This window comes from Schistocerca piceifrons, chromosome X (assembly GCF_021461385.2).
Source record: "Schistocerca piceifrons isolate TAMUIC-IGC-003096 chromosome X, iqSchPice1.1, whole genome shotgun sequence".
NCBI lineage: Eukaryota > Metazoa > Arthropoda > Insecta > Orthoptera > Acrididae > Schistocerca > Schistocerca piceifrons.
This window is the reverse complement of record NC_060149.1, coordinates 420,768,819-420,787,435: the sequence shown is the minus strand read 5'-3', so window position 1 is coordinate 420,787,435 and position 18,617 is coordinate 420,768,819.

Here is an 18,617-nt window from a genome sequence, read left to right as displayed (position 1 = left end):
GGGTTGCACTTTTGTCATGTTGAACGATTTTTTTTCAGTCGTCGTCGGTCTGGTTTTTGCAGGACCTTTTTCCGGCAGCAGTGATGTCGGTAATTTGATGTTTTATCGGATTCCTGATATTCACGGTGCAATCGTGAAATGGTCGTACAGGAAAATCGCCACATCGTCGCTACCTCGGAGATGCTGTGTTCCATCGCTCGTGCGCCGACTGTTACACCACGTTAGAACTCACTTAAATCTTGATAACCTGCCGTTCTAGTAGCAGTAACCGCTCTAACAACTGCGCCAGACACTTCTCTTATTCAGGCGTTGCCGACACCAGTTCCGTATTCTGCTTTTTACGTAGTTCTGTATTTGAATACGCGTGCCTATATCAGTTTCTTTGGCGTTTCAGCGTAGTACTCGAAAGTAATCACAATTAGCTGTATGCTTACGTAAATTCGGTCAAGCGAAATTTTCTGCTTAACAATAAAGTCTAAAGCCTACTGGAGTTTATTTCACTGTGGTAAGAAAATTATATGGTTTCAACGCTTTTCGCACTGCACGAATTATGTATCGCAAACTTGTTCCAATGTATTACAGCGAATCTACTCAAACTAATTCAATTCACAATTAATGTAGGAATGGACATTAAAAATAAAGCCCTTCACTTATCGATATGACGTCAGTAGTAGCAGCAAAAAATTATTTACATAAACCTTTAATTAATGGAAATTCCATCCAGCGAAAATTACGCTCTTTTGTTCCGTTAATTTATCACAATATTAGAGATCAAGTGGCAAGCCAATCAGCGATATAATTTACGACCTACATCGGCTTTCTTTTATTTTGCTTTTAAGCTAACAATCCGATTTCGTTTATCCTTTCTATCTGTAATCAGTTTAAAATGTTAATGAATTAAATATAATCTATAAATCTTTGATTGTCAAGTAAATATCTATTGATAAAAAAACTTTCTTTTTCAAATTAGATAGTGGTAAAATATTATAAATCTTTACGTCAGCTTTACGGCATTTACGACTACCTAGCTTTTATTGAATGTCTTTGATTCTTGAAAGACATTTGCAAGTTATTATTTCTCAATAATTTTAATCCTGGTTACGCAAAACAAGTCGTTGAACGGTAATTTATTTTCAATCATAAGTCGGGAACAAAATTTTCTTTTCAGTACAGTGGCTTTATTCTATCTGTTTTATTTCAAAAATTCAGTACAACCAGTTCGTCGTAAGTGTACCAGCGCCAGCAAAACACAAAACCCCTCTGACGGACAGAAATCACGAACAAAAAGTACAAACCGGAACCTAGGTGTCACCATCACTTTAGTTCATACGATTAAATAATCAGATCAAAATTAAAGCCTCTTCAGGAGTTGGGAACACGAGCCCCTCTAAAAATCCTTAGTTGAAATATTCACTCGACTCTGTTAATCATAAGTAACAACTTTGCAGTACACATGCCATTTACAAGGACTCCTTTGAAAGTCGTGGCTCTCTTTCACTGTGTAAGGGTAGATATTCACGAACTCACGTGCAGATCGTCTATTCTACGAACAAGATAATAGTCCGAATCCAAATGCTACATTCTGTCACCTTAAATAAAACTCTCTTGGGCCATTACTTTGCTCAAGGCCCAAAGCTACCAGTACACAACTATTAAAGAGCCACAGCTCTATCCCTTAAGAGTGTGCCACACAACAATAAAACAGCCGCAACTCAATTTCCGTTGATGGGGCTTCCCGAACCTGTAGCTTCACACCATGTAAGTGTACTGATATCATACCGCTATAGTCCATCAAATCTCACAGACCCAGTCATTAACTCCTTTTCCTTATAGCCCCTTAATATACATCAATACCAATAAATAATCACGCAAGCCCGAGAAACTCTAACTCGCGACCAAAAAGCTCCCTGCGTTACATAAACTGTTAGGCGAAACCTGACTGATTATCCACGAAACTAGTAAAACAGATGCTCCCAAATTTACCTTGGCTGGATACTCGAAGCAGCATGTATTGTCGGCAGTCTCTTCCACGCACGCAATTGCTCACTCCCGACAACTAGCGCACCCAGTACTATCCCATCACGACTTGAATCGACTTCTCGTTCGGTTGAAACGATACTGCCTTTCTCGACCATGTGAAAAAGGACAGGAACCACTAATTTTAAAATATGTACAGCGCCACTATTCCTTTTGAGAATTTACACTACTGGCCCTCAAAATTGCTACACCATGAAGATGACGTGCTACAGACGCGAAATTTAACCGACAGAAAGAAGATGCTGTGATATGCAACTGATTAGCTTTTCATAGCATTCACACAAGGTTGGCGCCGGTGGTGACACCTACAACGTGCTGACATGAGGAAAGTTTCCAAGTTTCCAACCGATTTCTCATATACAAACAGCAGTTGACCGGCGTTACCTGGTGAAACGTTATTGTGATGCCTCGTGTAAGGAGGAGAAATGTGTACCATCATGTTTGCGACTTTGATAAAGGTCGGATTGTAGCCTACCGCGATTGCGGTTTATCGTATCGCGACATTGCTGCTCGAGTTGGTCGAGATCCAATGACTGTTAGCAGAATATGGAATCGGTGGGTTCAGGAGGGTAACACGGAACGCCGTGCTGGATCCCAACAGCCTCGTATCACTAGCAGTCGAGATGACAGGCATCTCATCTGCATGGCTGTAACGGATGGTGCAGCCACGTCTCTATCCCTGAGTTAACAGATGGGGTCGTTTTCAAGACAACGACCATCTGCATGAACAGTTCGACGACGTTTGCAGCAGCATGGACTATCAGCTCGGAGACCATGGCTGCGGTTACCGTTGACGCTGCATCACAGACAGGAGCGCCTGCGATGGTGTACTCAACGACGAACCTGGGTGCACGAAAGGCAAGACGTCATTTTTTCGGATGAATCCAGGTTCTGTTTACATCATCATAGTGGTAGCATCTATGTTTGGCGACATCGCGGTGAACGCACATTGGAAGCGTGTATTCGTCATCGCCATACTCGCGTATCACCCAGCGTGATGGTATGGGGTGCCATTGGTTACACTTCTCGGTCACCTCTTGTTCGCATTGACGGCACTTTGAGCAGTGGACATTACATTTCAGGTGTGTTACGACCCGTGGCTCCACCCTTCATTCGATCCCTGCGAAACCCTACATTTCAGCAGGATAATGCACGACCGTATGTTGTAGGTCCTGTACGGACCTTTCTGGATACAGTAAATGTTCGACTGCTGCCCTGGCCAGCACATTCTCCAGATCTCTCACCAGTTGGAAACATCTGGTCAATGGTGGCCGAGCGACTGGCTCGTCACAATACGCCAGTCACTACTCTTGATGAACTGTGGTATCGTGTTGAAGCTGCATGGGCAGCTGTACCTGTGTACGCCATCCAAGCTCTGTTGGACTCAATGCCCAGGCGTATCTAGGCCGTTATTATGGCCAGAGGTGGTTGTTCCGGGTACTGATTTCTCGAGATCTATGCACCCAAACTGCGTGAAAATGTAATCACATGTCACTTCTAGTATAATATATTTGTCCGATGAGTACATGTTTATCATCTGCATTTTTTCTTGGTGTAGCAATTTTAATGGCCAGTAGTGTAAATATTGTTGTTTAAGGCCGCCGGCTGTACTCCCAGCGGCCAGCTACGACGGCTGGCTGTACTGCGGGATGAGAGGCTGTAGTGCACAGCAGAAACTCCCGAACATGCGCGTACTCGACATTATGAAATCTACAACACGGTTGCAAAACACATTTAGAAAACTTTTAAAAACATTGTTTTGTACATTTCCTTGGATAGTAACTTATTTCCGGAAGCAAATTTCAATAAGTAAAAGCAGCACTTAAAAAAAGTGAAAATCTAGAATTTCCCGGCACATACAGTTGAAGGAAAGTTCTCGGGTTTCCAGCCTGGTGACAGTATTGTAAAACCACGCTGTTTCGACGAGTGACATACTCATCGTCCGCTGGCAAAGATGTCACTCGTCGAAACGTCTCTGCTTTATAATACTGTCACCCGGCTGGAAACTCGAGAACTTTTCATAAAAAAAACGTGCGTTTTCAACTTGGCACAGCACATATTATTAAAAATGCATGGAACCAAGCAGTCAAATATGGAGACAATCTGCGACTATAGGATGTCCTGTCTTCTTTGTTTTAGTGGTATGAAATGCTGGCAGAGCGAGTCCTCGTTGACATGCTGAAACTGCTACAAGGTTGCTGCCACCGGGGGCTCTAGAAACTGTTTACGTAGCAGGTTTTACTCTTCCACAGAGGTCGGTGTCACAGAATTTAGATTAAGATTTGTTTTCAGGAGGACAGCAGTACATATCCCCATCCAACTGTCCAGACTTGGATTTTCCATAATTTCCCTAAATCGCTTAAGGCGGATGTCGGGACCGTTGGTTTTAAAGGACACAACAGATTTCCTTCTCAAATTCGGGGTTGTGCTGCATCTCTAATGAACTCAACATCGGCGAGATGCTAAACCTATCGTTTTTCCTTCTAGCTGTACCGCCAGCAACTTCTGCTTGTCTGCTAGTTGCTGAAGCTTCTTAGCGCTGTCTGGCATAGTACATACACGAAAAGTTCAAATCTATTGTCCTAAAGTTTCTAGCTAGATACAGGTCATCGGACCCTAGGCTAACACACTACTTAATGTAACTTAAACTAACTTACGCTAAGGACAAACACACACACCCATGCCAGAGGGAGGACTCGAACCTCCGACGGGGGGAGCCGCGCGAACCGTGGCAAAGCGCCTCAAACCGCGCAACTACCCCGCGCGGCTGTTCATTGACCTAACATGAAACACGTAACAGAGGGCCGCGACAAGTAAACTTCGAAAACGTCCGAGATTCCAGCTTAGGTCAGTCATAGCGACTGGAGAATAAAGGTGGTATTAGTGACCTTAGCTGATGCCACATCTGCGGTGACAGAATAAAATGGATGATTTATCGCCTAACACTGTTTCCCTACGAGGCAGAGAGGATTACTCATCATCTATTGCAAGGTTTTCTCATAGAATTAATGAAAAGGAGACATGGGGAAAGCTACAGTCAATGATAGACATTAAATAAATATAATATCAATATTTCAAAAAATAAAAAAGAACACAAAAGTGACATATCCCTGTTGTACATTATCCATAATCCACTTAAAATTCTGAATGTCTTGGCGAGCTTTCGACTTGCTGTAGGGCAGGTAATTAAGCAAAACAAATACATCAAATGTACACTTTCAGTAATTTAGCCCAGTCCCCAGAGAGAGAGAGAGAGAGAGAGAGAGAGAGAGAGAGAGGACTGATTATAGGATGTGAGCCACGAAGAAGGAGGGTTGCAAGCCACGATTCCTGAAATGATGGCGGTGGCAAGACCGGCACGTAGATGATTATCACATCACTGCCTATGTAGTCGCGGTACCGAACGCATACGGTACAATTGGCGTGACTGCGAGGTTGCAACCATTGCAGTTTCAGCTAGCTTCCTGTCATGAACCGTGCTGTGCTATACTAGCCGGTCTTCAGACGGAGCAGTTCCCGAGTATAGAAAGCAGCACAAGGATTCTAAGATGGTGGTAACTTTTGCGATCCTCTGTCCGTGAATAGGTACGTCTACCATCTGCAACCGACTGCTCTCAAATGGGGGCCCGGAGGTTATGTCTCCATGGTGTTCTCAAACGCAGCGCCACTCCTTAATGTGCTTCAGCTCCCATAGCCAATATAACTGTGCTTGGAGAAGGTAACGTTTGTTGTGACCCCAGACAGCAGGGCAGCCCGGACATTTGAAATTCAAGTTCGGAGCCATGCTATGGCGACAGTTCTCTGAACGTGGAGCAATTAGTCTTCCTACACTTCGGCGTGGTCGTTGCTTATATTCGAATGTAACCGCTCTAGAATTTAAATATTTCCTCCATTTTGCATGTTAATTAGATTAATTAATTTAAGGATGGTAAATAATTGTATCCCTTCCAACTGATAGTCCTCTATGCAGGTAAGGCACTGGTGGATCGGTTGGCTGGAAAAAATTACTCTTGCTGCTGGGTGGTTATAATTAAACTGACGGTGTTCCGAATGCTGCAATGTGGGAAGTATACATTGCAGGACGCTGAAACATCATAGGTATGTTCATTAAATCGTGCATTCGAGGAGTACGCTGAAAAAAAAAATAGTTTCTGTTGTGTACATAGTTCCGCGCAGTCAGCGCGTGCACAACTTTCCCACTAGAGCGCTCCCCGCTAAGCACAACAGCGCAGGCGCAGCGCTCGTCCGTCTCCGCACTACGAGATGGCGCTGCCATAAAGATGGACCAAATTCTGCTTCCGCCGATCCGCGTATTAATATGTAACGCAGCCAATGAGATTGATGCTAACGTAGAACCTTTTCTCCTCGCGGATCACACTTGCGCAGTGATACCTGAACGCGCGAGGTATTATAACGAGAGTACAGACCTCCGATTAGTCAGTCTGCATTAGTCTCCATTTGTCTGTACCAGTCTATAGTCAAGTTTCAGTCTGCACCTAATAAGATTATCATATTCCTCTACACAGCCATGAAGAGAAATGTATAGACACTTTGTCAAGTATCAGAGATATGTGAAAGTAAGATTAACGTACCAAGACCAAAGGAACTTCAGATTGTCAATTGTAAACAGCATCCAGAATCAAGTTACGTAATCTCTACGCTTTTTATTATTTTAATAAATGTGTGTGAAAATTAATCGAGTTGTGTTTAAAGTTGGTCACCGTCAATCTGCTACTCTAAGCGTGCAAGTGGCATTTCTATCGTCTGACCTAGCGGCAGAAGATGAACACGCCACGATAAGACCACGAGACATATTGCTGACACTCGCATTAGAGCGACAAGTCAAATAATCTGATGGTGTGTGTACCGAAGATCTTACAGTACGCACACCACAGTTTCCCTTCCTGCCGGCAGGTGAAAATATAGCGCTGTAAGCAGTCAGAATGTGGTGTGGGTGCAGAAAAACGGGAGGAACGATCAAACACGTGATAACGGTGCTTCTGATACGTTTATTAGCATATAGGCACAAGTTACAACAAGTGTTGAATATGGTCTCCCAACTCAGCAACATGCTGCACTCGTAACATGGCATGGTCGATAGTTGTTCGCAGCCTATCTGGTGCAATCCGAGCGATATGTAGTCGTACGTTTCCCTTGAGATCAGGAAGAGTCCGGATACATCCCTGAGAGAGACGATCTTTCAGATATCCTCGCAATCAGAAGCCATATAGATTTAGGTCGGGGGATCAGGAAGGCCACACGTCTTGAAATTGCCTGGAGATAATGCGATGGTTGCCGAAGATCTCTCGAAGTAAGTCTATTACCTGGCAAACGACATGAGGTGCCGCCACATCACCACATCCTGCATGAAAATAGTGGCGTGGACACTGTAGCGTTCTTGCAAAGCTGGAATCCTGTGTTGTACCAAGAGGTCCTTATAACGTGCAGATGTTACTGTACACCTAACAGGCTAATGATAAGTCATCTCCTCGAAGAAAACGGACCGAGAATGAAGGAGCTTGTGAAACCACACCACACAGTCACACAATCTGAATGGAGTGGATGTTTCTGCACAACATGTTGCGGAGTAGAACCCCATAGGCGATAGTTCTGTCCATTCACGGCACCTTGCAGAATAAAATGTGCCTCCGAAATGTCTCTCCTGTAAGAGAATATATACAATCGGTGTACGAGTACAGGTTGTAGACACATAATTGACGACGGATGGATGTTTGGGTCTGGCAGTGAGTTGTGCTGGGATAACCTAATGGTAAGGCGACCGCTCTCGATTAATGGGAAATCGGAGTTCAAGTCTCTGTTCGGTACAAATTGTCACTGCCGTCATTCCACTATATAGCTGATGGTTGTCCATATTCGCAACTGTGAATACATTTCATGTATAAAATGTGCCTCGTACGTCCAAGGAATATTCCCCAGTCACATGTCATCCATTTCCATGCGTTCCGTAAAACGAAGGACAAAGTCAGGGCGTTGTAGCCTATATTGTGGTTTAGTTTCTGAATATTGCAGGGATACCAGAGTAAAATGCTTCGCAAAATCTTTTGAACTGTTGGCCGGGGGACAGACAATTCCCGTGACGCAGCTCGAGCACTGGCTACATAATTTGAGGCTTGTATTGCACGGCCGGCTATAGCTACAGCAACTTCATCAACAACTGCCATAGGAATGGGCCGCCTCCCTCTCCCTGCTGCACCACCTAATTCATCTGTTTCTTAAAATTTACTGACATGGGGCCTCTTTGCAATTGTTTCATTGGACGATATTCCCTTAAGATAGCGGTTCTATTGCTGACCTACTGATAAAACAACTTTACCAGCAAAGCCATTGCGTTTCGTACGGAAAACTTCTGCTTTCGTAATCCTTTGCAGCAAGTCTTTCCACAAAAGAAATTAATATGTGTCACCAAGTGACAGACAGCATACCTACGTTAAAAGGGGAAAGATTTCACATTATGACTGATTAGAGCGCTATATTTCCACCTGGTGACAGAAAGTGGATCTATTAGTATTTTCAACATTCTCTTTGAGTGCACTCATTAATGAACATACCTATGATCCTTCAGCGTCCTGTTACGTACAGAGCGCACGCTGAAACACTTGCAACACTATCAGTTTAATTATAACAACTCGGTACATGAAAGGATTAAATTAATTTGACAGCTTTTTAACTGATTAACTGAGAGGTCCGTGCTTAGTACCAATCAGCTCTAAATTTAGTAAGCAACACCTTTATGTCACTGAAGTTAAAGAATTAATTTTAATTTGCCATCTCTCTTTTTGTTCGGAAATGGGAAGGCCAGCCATTGTGGCATTGCCACATGCGGTGTATGCTCACTAAAAGTCTATGGGCTACAACTGTCCCCTTCAGAGTTCCAATTTGGAGAACAACTGTCTTTGTGGGAACCAGAATCCCTTGCTAAGAAACACCCATAAGCAACATAAAAGGAATACCAAATACAAACACCAATGAATGAAAAATAACACATACACAAAATATAAATGGAACCGTATTTACACAATCAAAATGCGATGTTCTCTCAAGGACCGCCTCAATACAAATAACACTTTACAACAAATTTTAAATCAGTTGCAATGCTTGGTGGTCTGTGCCACTCCACAAACTGTATCTTACAATCATGATTTATCTTACACAATTACTTGGTTCAAATGGCTCTGAGCACTACGGGACTCAACTGCTGAGGTCATAAGTCCCCTAGAACTTAGAACTACTTAAACCTAACTAACCTAAGGACAACACACACATCCATGCCCGAGGCAGGATTCGAACCTGCGACCGTAGCGGTCGCGCGGTTCCAGACTGTAGCGCCTAGAAACGCTCGGCCACCAGCGGCCGGCATTACACAATTACTCTTTGATGATAGTTTTCTGAACTCATGGGTATCTAATGAACTCACCTTTTGTATTTATGTTTGTTAAGGACAGACTGTCCCAAGACGGATCCTTCCTACTCTGAATTCAAATGTTACACTGGCTCTATCGCTTGTGGAAAAAGGAACTTGTTACCTAGAGAGCCGGCCGGGGTGGCCGAGCGGTTCTAGGCGCTACAGTCTGGAACCGCGCAATCGCTACGGTCGCAGGTTCGAATCCTGCCTCGGGCGTGGATGTGTGTGATGTCCTTATGTTAGTTAGGTTTAAGTAGTTCTAAGTTCTAGGCGACTGATGACTTCAGAAGTTAAGTCCTATAGTGCTCAGAGCCATTTCAACCATTTTTTTTTTTTTTACCTGGAGACTTTTCGTGGTCCACTGTCTCACTATGCCACCACCAGCGTTTTTGCGTAGATACTGACTAAGGGCTTTAATATCACCCTCTCTAAAGGGGCACTGTTTACACACTTCAATCACACAGGTAGTTGGGGGCTGGTTCATCATGAAATAACCAGCTGAGTCATCCCAGTGGATGTGAAGGAGACGCAAATAATCTGAAGTGATCTCGGTTGGTGACCTCCTGCGGCCCGGTGGGGCACGCCCCCGTGGCTGGGCGGCAACCAGGACACTGTAACGACCGCTTCAGTGCCTCACTGCACTATGTACACTTCTCCCGGGCCCTGACAAGCGTCAGCTCAGCCCCAGCTGCCGTCGCCTGAACTATTCGGTCGCTTTCACTGCCTCGTTCCCTGCAGATGACTTTCTTGTTTATGCCCCCATATTGACGATACACGACTACGGTGGCCCAGTTGCGGGCTGACCTCACCCAGGCTCGTAGTTCATTTATACATTCACCCTTCATAATTAACAATGTAATAGACACAATTAAAACTGGATAGCTTTCTCTTAAATGTCAGGGTTTCTTGCAGCCACCCTACCATTCACAGAGGTGCCACCTCAATTTGCAATGTGAATCGAACCTTTGTAATTTTGCCTGCAGTTTAATTGGTTTGTCCTTCATGACAGACGAACCTTGCGACAGTACATTACTGGCGACAGTTTCCCCCAGTTTGAACAAACTTCCACGAGTTCTAAAGCGTGTCACTGAAGGTCAATTTTAGCATGGTGATTAAACAGAAAATCCAACCCTAGGATTGAGCAGCAGCCTCCCCATACACTGGACACAGCTTGTACATTCTCCTGGAGCTATTCAGCCCCAACATGAAAACTCGATAATGCTGAACCTAGTGTCTCCACATCACTGATATTCACCCCATGTTAACTATAACATGGGGGGTTCAACAGATTTTCATCCATGAGGTCCAGACCTGCCACTGACACATGCACCCCGGAATCCAATAAATATTTGTATTTTTTATCATATCTAATGTCTATTATGCAACACTCTGCATCTGCATACGTTTTCGCAACACTGAAACTTGCTGAGAACGCCCAGCGGCGGATCTACAGTTCCCTTCCGTATTTAACACTTACTTATTCCGCCCCGCCCATTTCATTTTACATTCCTGCAACCCAGCTCCTGGTGTGTTGTTAGTACGCTTCTCTACTCAAGCTCTGTACCTAACCTGATGGCAGGTTAGCTAAAAGTCCTTCATGGTTTCATGCCTATACCTTCATCCACACATCAGCTAGCTCTCTACTTAGAAAAGCATTCAATCCACTATGCTCCAGAAACCTGGAGAATATTTTTACTTTATTAGTCTCCATCAACTCATATGCATGTGCATTAATTTTTCTTATTCTGTCGACAAAACTTTCTACTGACTTGTTCGGCTTCTGCGATACTCCACTCGGCTCTTCCTGAAATAATCTTGAGCTATTCTACTTCTTATAGCATTGTGCGAGGCCCACCTATAGTGTGCTGAATATAAACGTGTTCAAATGGCTCTGAGCACTATGGGACTTAACATCTGAGGTCATCAGTCCCCTGCCGGCTGCAGTGGCCGATCGGTTCTAGGCGCTACAGTCTGGAGCTGCCCGACCGCTACGGTCGCAGGTTCGAATCCTGCCTCGAGCATGGATGTGTGTGATGTCCTTAGGTTAGTTAGGTTTAAGTAGTTCTAAGTTCTAGGGGACTGATGACCTCAGAAGTAAGTCCCATAGTGCTCAGAGCCATTTCATCAGTCCCCTAAACGTGTTCCTTATACTCTAATGATACCTATGTTGATTCTTGATGAGATATCTGTAATCATACACATGCATTATGGCAAGCAACGTGCACGTGTTTTTTGTGTGTGTGCATGGTTTTTTTCTGCATCTTTACCTAGAGAGAAAATTTATTGTTGTATATTCACTGAAACACCAGGCATGGTGTCTTTTGAATGTGAGATACCACATTGGGTTCCACCAGGCAACGCTAAAAAACAACTGTACTAAAAAGCAATTAATGCCACCTAACTGTTGATGTCGGAAGTTACCCTAGCATGGGAGAGTCACTATCATGTAGGGATGACACTGATACCGGTTTTAGCAAAACTGCGATGAGTTTTTCGACAAAATAATACAGATTATTTCGATATGGAAATAACATTGGTTACTTCAGTACAATGATCAAATGAATTTTTCGTTGGCGATCAGAAATCTGTAATCATATTTATGTCTTACAATAAGTTCATGTATAAATAACATCTGCACATACAGGCGGATAGAGTGACAACCAGTAAAAATAATTCCCAAACATTTTGGTGACTCTACCGCATATAGGAAGAAATGATCATCATAATAGAATAAGAGAAATCAGAGCTGGTACAGAAAGATTTAGTTGTTTAATATACGCTTTGTTCATTGTCTCCTATATGCTACCCAAGAGTGGAATAGTTGAGAAATAATCTGCAAATCCCATGTCAAGCACGTTAATGTGAACTGCAGAGTAGTTTGTTACAGGTGTTTTGTTGTAACGTAGCGATGTATGGAATAAGATATCACAATTTAGTTTATTTATCTGTAACAGCCACCGCACCACAATTCGAGCAGGCTGCTCACAGTGCCTTGCAACCGGCTGCGTGCATGCACATTATTATTACAGTGTGAGACATGCATAAAAAAGTGTTCTGATTTGAGCATGGGAACAGCTGTATTTAATATTAGTAGCAATGTGTGGCACAAAGATCAACTGAAGCTTCTTGACAAGAGATACTTAACCTGCAAGTTGGACCAGTACTGTCAATATATGAACCAAATGTATTTTTTACTGCTATAGAACAAGTAAATTAAAACTGTAGTGCTACATGTGTGCTTTATACTCGAAATCTCATTTATAAATAATAAACACTGCTCTTATTTTTGGATGCAAGATGGAATTTTTTCGTTGGTGACAGGCAACATGCATTTGTTTCTTTGTACGCATAGTGTTACTCTACACATCCAAATTTCTATTCGGAGAGGAAACTCCAACTTACGGCCGTTTTTCATCGATTTTTTTTACAGCAAATGAAAATATCTTGTGTACTCTGTTGTGTCCAGATTTGTCCTTGCGCTGTGTTTGATATACAGTATTTTGTAGGCCTTCCTTGCGCACCTGCAATGGACTGCTCTTTTTCCATTAGCAGTTTATATTCTTCCATTGTGGCAACTGCTTTTGAGATATTACAGTTCTAGCTTTCTGACTCCGTTCTCTTCCATTTCCAGTTTCCTTCTTGGTACATAACACATTAACTGTATTTAAAGGAGTAATTTCTTTGACAGGTAAGTTTAACTCTCTTCCACACGTTAGTTCTTTTTGTTAAGACCCGTGAATAATGTTGTTTTTGGTAACGAATCCTAATTTGGAAATGTCTACATTTGAGTGTTATGGAGACTAATGTCATAGATTGAGAGAAATATGTTTCTCCAAATTTTAATATAACACTCATTTATAGCAACTTTCCCAAAACGTTTTAATCTTTACTCGTTCTTGGTTGTCCAGAAGTTTACGTTGTACACCAGTCAACTTTTGTGTGTTCTTGTTGCCCCAGTCGAAAAATTGCAGAACGCTGTTAAATACAACACAGCAACTGTTTCGTAAGATATCTGATAATTTATACCACATAAAACTGATTGACCCAGGGTGCATTGAAGCATATTGTAAATACTGTTTGTTGGCATTTAATACACTTAAACAGTCTTCCATAGGGTCAAACACATCGTCCACTCTATAACTGTAAATTGTAGCTTCTATTCTGACAATACCATGCTCTTTAGCGGAGAACGATGTAAAAATTTCTGGTAGATAAGTATCAGGGCATTTTATAAAATTGGTAAGATGGTTACCAAAAATTTAGTTCATTCTTGGGCTTGCGGTCTGACATATAAATTTGTTGTATATACAGGGTGGTCCACTGATAGTGACCTGGTCAAATATCTCACGAAATAAGCATCAAACGAAAAAACTGCAAAGAACGAAACTCGTCTAGCTTGAAGGGGGAAACCAGATGACGCTATGTTTGGCCCGCTAGATGGCGCTGCCATAGGTCAAACGGATATCAACTGCGTTTTTTAAAATAGGGACCCCCATTTTTATTACATATTCGTGTAGTACGTAAATAAATATGAATGTTTTAGTTGGACCATTTTCTTCGTTTTGTGATAGATGGCGCTGTAATAGCCACAAACATATAGCTCACAATTTTAGACGAACAGTTGGTAACAGGTAAATTAAAGTGCAGAACGTAGGTATGTTTGAACATTTTATTTCGGTTGCTCCAATGTGATACATGTAACTTTGTAAACTTATTATGTCTGAGAACGCATGCTGTTACAGCGTGATTACCTGTAAATACCACATTAATGCAATAAATGCTCAAAATGACATGCATTTCACAAGTCGACTAAAAGAAGGGATCGGTTAGAACACATCCTTAAGCATCATGGAACTGTTATTTTGGTAAGGAAAGGGAACGTGGGGAGGGGGGGATAAAAATTGAAGAGTGAGGCCAAGGCTAAAATACAACAAGCAGATTGAAATAGATCTAGGTTACAGTAGTTATGCAGGGATGAAGAAGGTTGCACAGCATAGAGTAGCACGGAGAGCTGCATCAAACCAGTCTTCGGACTGAAGACAACAACATGGAGCCATCATCTGAGACAACAGTAAATTATCGCACGATAATCAACTCCTGCCATTGATGGTTATCTGTAAGCAGTGCAGAGTATACTTCACTCGTCTTATAATTGAGTAAAGTATTGTGCTGCGTATTTGTTACCCTGGCAGTAAATAAGAAAATTGTTGCTGATTTGTGTCTGCATTTTCAGCTTTCTGTCATAAGCGATGCCGTTTGGGTTTCTGCTGTTGCGGATATAAGGGGAACAGTCGCGTTAAGTTTGGATATCATGCATGGTGAAACTTCCATGCTTCCATTTCTCCAGACTAAACATGAATGTTTCTTAGAAAATATGAAGGACAGGAAATTAATTAAGAATAAGTTATTATTATTACCTTTATTATTATTATTATTATTATTATTATTATTATTAATTGTAATAAAAGGAGGATATTGGACATTTGGAATTGCCATCTTACATTATTGCAGAATCGACAAGAAACAACTGCGAAAACTAAACAGAAACAAGGACTTGAAAATCGAACTACAGCGACTCTGGCCTAAACCAGTGAAAGTGATCCCAGTGGTTCTCTGTAAAATTGGAACAGTGCCAAAAAATCTCAGTGTGCGCTTGAAAACCATTGGTATTAAAAAAGTATTCATCTGGAAGCTACAAAAAGCCACTTTACTGGGATCTGTACGAATTGTCTCCCTATACTTCAAGCAGGCCTAGACTCTTGGGAAGTGTCCTCATAGTGATCTCATTTGTTGGGTTTACTGTTACAGCATAGTAATAGTAATGAAAGGAAAATCGATTTCGGGATCTTTAAGAATCTGAAATCTCAAATATACTTCACAATAATGCTCAAATACTTCTCCGCGACTTCAGTTTACAAGATGGAAGGAAAACAAATTTAAGAATATTGTCGGAGAATGCCCATCACACTTATCAACAAACACGAGTAGTGTAAACTAATCAGAATGTTTAAGATGTTTCGGTTAAAATATCCACACATATTCGTAAACAACGAAGAAAACTAAGCTTGGATATCTCCAAATTTAGATCTAGGAGAATTTCAGCTGGGCCACATAGTCATATCCGAAAGGAATATCAGTAATGTTATGAATTATAAAGCGATCAGAAATCGTTAATTTGATTCAAACCAGTATTTTTCTTAGGTTGAAATTAGATTTATCTCATAGAACATAAGAAATAAAACCCAGAAAGTAACTATATACAACACCAGTAGAGCCAATATTACGAACGAAAATATAGGAAAAAATAGAGAAAAAATTGAAACCAAACTAAAAGGTGATTGGCCCAAGCACAAAGAGCAAATTATTGGAAGAGTAAACTTTAAGACTGACTAAGAATTGTGTATCGAGAAATGTGAAGAAACACTACAGCAATAAGCTCAAAAGTGGAAATCTTCAAAAAATAAAATAAAATAAAAGCCTTTAACCATAAAAGAATTTAGCGTTAAAGCAAAATTAGCAAATATCATTCTTGAAACCCCTACAAATACTAAAATCTGGTGTAACACAAGAGGAAGGTTTATCATCTGTATTACTTATCTGTGTTTTAGAGCTTCTTTGGGACTGTTACATGTTTGAAATTTAATCACGGACGCTACGAAAAACATCTAGAACGACTCGGGCAACGGATTCCCTCTACTGTGAATATGGAGAGGAAGAAGATCCTAAGGAAAAAAGGAAGGAAGATTGAGTTTAACGACTCGTCGACGTCGATGTCATTAGAAACAGAGCACAAGCTCGGATTAGTCGACTTTGGTTTGCTGGGAGAATTTTAGGAAAGAGTGGTTTTCCTCTAAAGGAGACTGCATATAGGATGCTGGTGCGACCTATTCTTGAGTACTGCACGAGTGTTTGGGATCTGTATCAAGTCGGATTGAAGGTAGATATCGAAGCAATCCAGAGGCAGGCTGCTAGATTTGTTACCGGTAGGTTCGAACAACCGGTAAGTTTTACGGAGATGTTTCGGGAACTCAAATGGGAATCCCTGGATGGAAGGCGACGTTCTTTTTGAGAACCACTATTGAGAAAATTTAGAGAACCGACACTTGAAGCTGACTGCCAAACGATTCTACTGGCGACAACATAAGTCGCGCGTAGGGACTACGACGATAAGATATGAGAAATTAGGGCTCATATGGACGCATATAGATAGCGGTTTTTCTCTCGCTCTATTTGCGTGGATCAGGAAAGGAAATGACTTGTAGTGGTGTAGGCTACCTTCCGCCACGCACCGTACGGTGGCCTGCGGACTGTCTGCGTAGATGTAGACGTAGATGTAAAGGCTTCGTTACACATCGCCTTATCAGACAACCCCCATCCGCTGCTCCACGGGATGGTGCGACGGAAGGTCGAGGAGCACCGCAGCGGAGACAGCTGAGGTTGAAACGTCCCCTTAGAAAAATTTATGAATTACTGTGATCATAAACCTCTTACATTATTTGATCTTCAAACAGCTGAGCAGAACTGAACGTACTCAGACATTTCTCTCTTTACTTATTCTGATCAACACTAAACTGACACACAATATTTTTAGCGCAACGCAATCTGACTTTCAATAATCTCTACAAAAGAATGGCCTTGACTTACAATAACCCATACCTTTCATGAATCACTTACCTCACAAAAATCTTCGTTACTCGAACTACTGCAATACAGCGAGCGCCAATACTGCCAGCTAAATAAAAGGCACTAACTACTGATAGGCTTAGTTAGCAAATGAAAGATTTTAATAGAGAACAAACAATGTATTTACCTTAATAGTGTTCAAAACTCATAATGGCGTTACCAACATAAAAACCTAAGCAACCCACTTACAGGGTCAACATTTGTGGCAGACGGGGAGCCAACAGCGCAAGCACGGCGATCGTGACACCGGTGTGGGAGCGTAGCCGTGTGGCGTGACGCGCCACCTAAGGAACTAGAACAACAGTGACGTGGGCCAGCAGGTAACTGCGTTCCTCACCAGCAACAATGATGCTCCTGTGAACTCGATGTCCGTTCTTTGCGAACGGGAAGCCGGCAGACAGAGGAAGAGACAGATTCCACGACAACGAGCTCATCAGCGCCCTTCGAAGCGGCTGAAAGGGGCCCAACTCACTTCAAACCTGGACAGAGTAGACGCGGATAAGAGTGCGCGTCCTGACTTTAGTCCAGTGAAATCTTATGTAGATTGCGCGGGTGCATACTAGTCCAATGTTGCTGTGGTATTTCAGTGACAAGTCAATATGTGTGCCGCGATAGATATTGTTTGTGTAGCCTGTTCAAAGCATGACAGCGATTCAGCCCAGTTTTCTGGATAAAATAAGACGAGTGCCGCCGCAGAACGTACGTTTATGACATTTTTAACCAGTGTAATGACGTCTACCGACTCAAAGCAAAACTATTGCAGGTTTTATCCGAAATCATTGGCTACAAATTTTCCTCTACGTGGCTACACTTTTGTAAATACCTTGATAGTGTATTTAACGAATTCAAATGTATTTGCGTGCACATATTTGCGCGTTTTTAGTGGATGGTCATTTTTGTACCGCGCGGCAGTGCCACACAGTTGACAGTTATTGTGCAATAATGCAAAATATTCTGCAATAATATACGATGCCGAAATCAGTCCACAAAGTTTTCGACTCACGGATATGCCGTAACCGAAACTGCTCCGCTGCCGATTGTTCGGTCATCTGAAGATCTTCAGAAGGCTCAGAATAAGGATATCCGGCGTTACCGAGAAGATTTTACACGCAAATACAGGGCTATTACAAATGATTGAAGCGATTTCATAAATTCACTATAGCTCCATTCATTGACATATGGTCACGACACACTACAGATACGTAGAAAAACTCATAAAGTTTTGTTCGGCTGAAGCCGCACTTCAGGTTTCTGCCGCCAGAGCGCTCGAGAGCGCAGTGAGACAAAATGGCGACAGGAGCCGAGAAAGCGTATGTCGTGCTTGAAATGCACTCACATCAGTCAGTCATAACAGTGGAACGACACTTCAGGACGAAGTTCAACAAAGATCCACCAACTGCTAACTCCATTCGGCGATGGTATGCGCAGTTTAAAGCTTCTGGATGCCTCTGTAAGGGGAAATCAACGGGTCGGC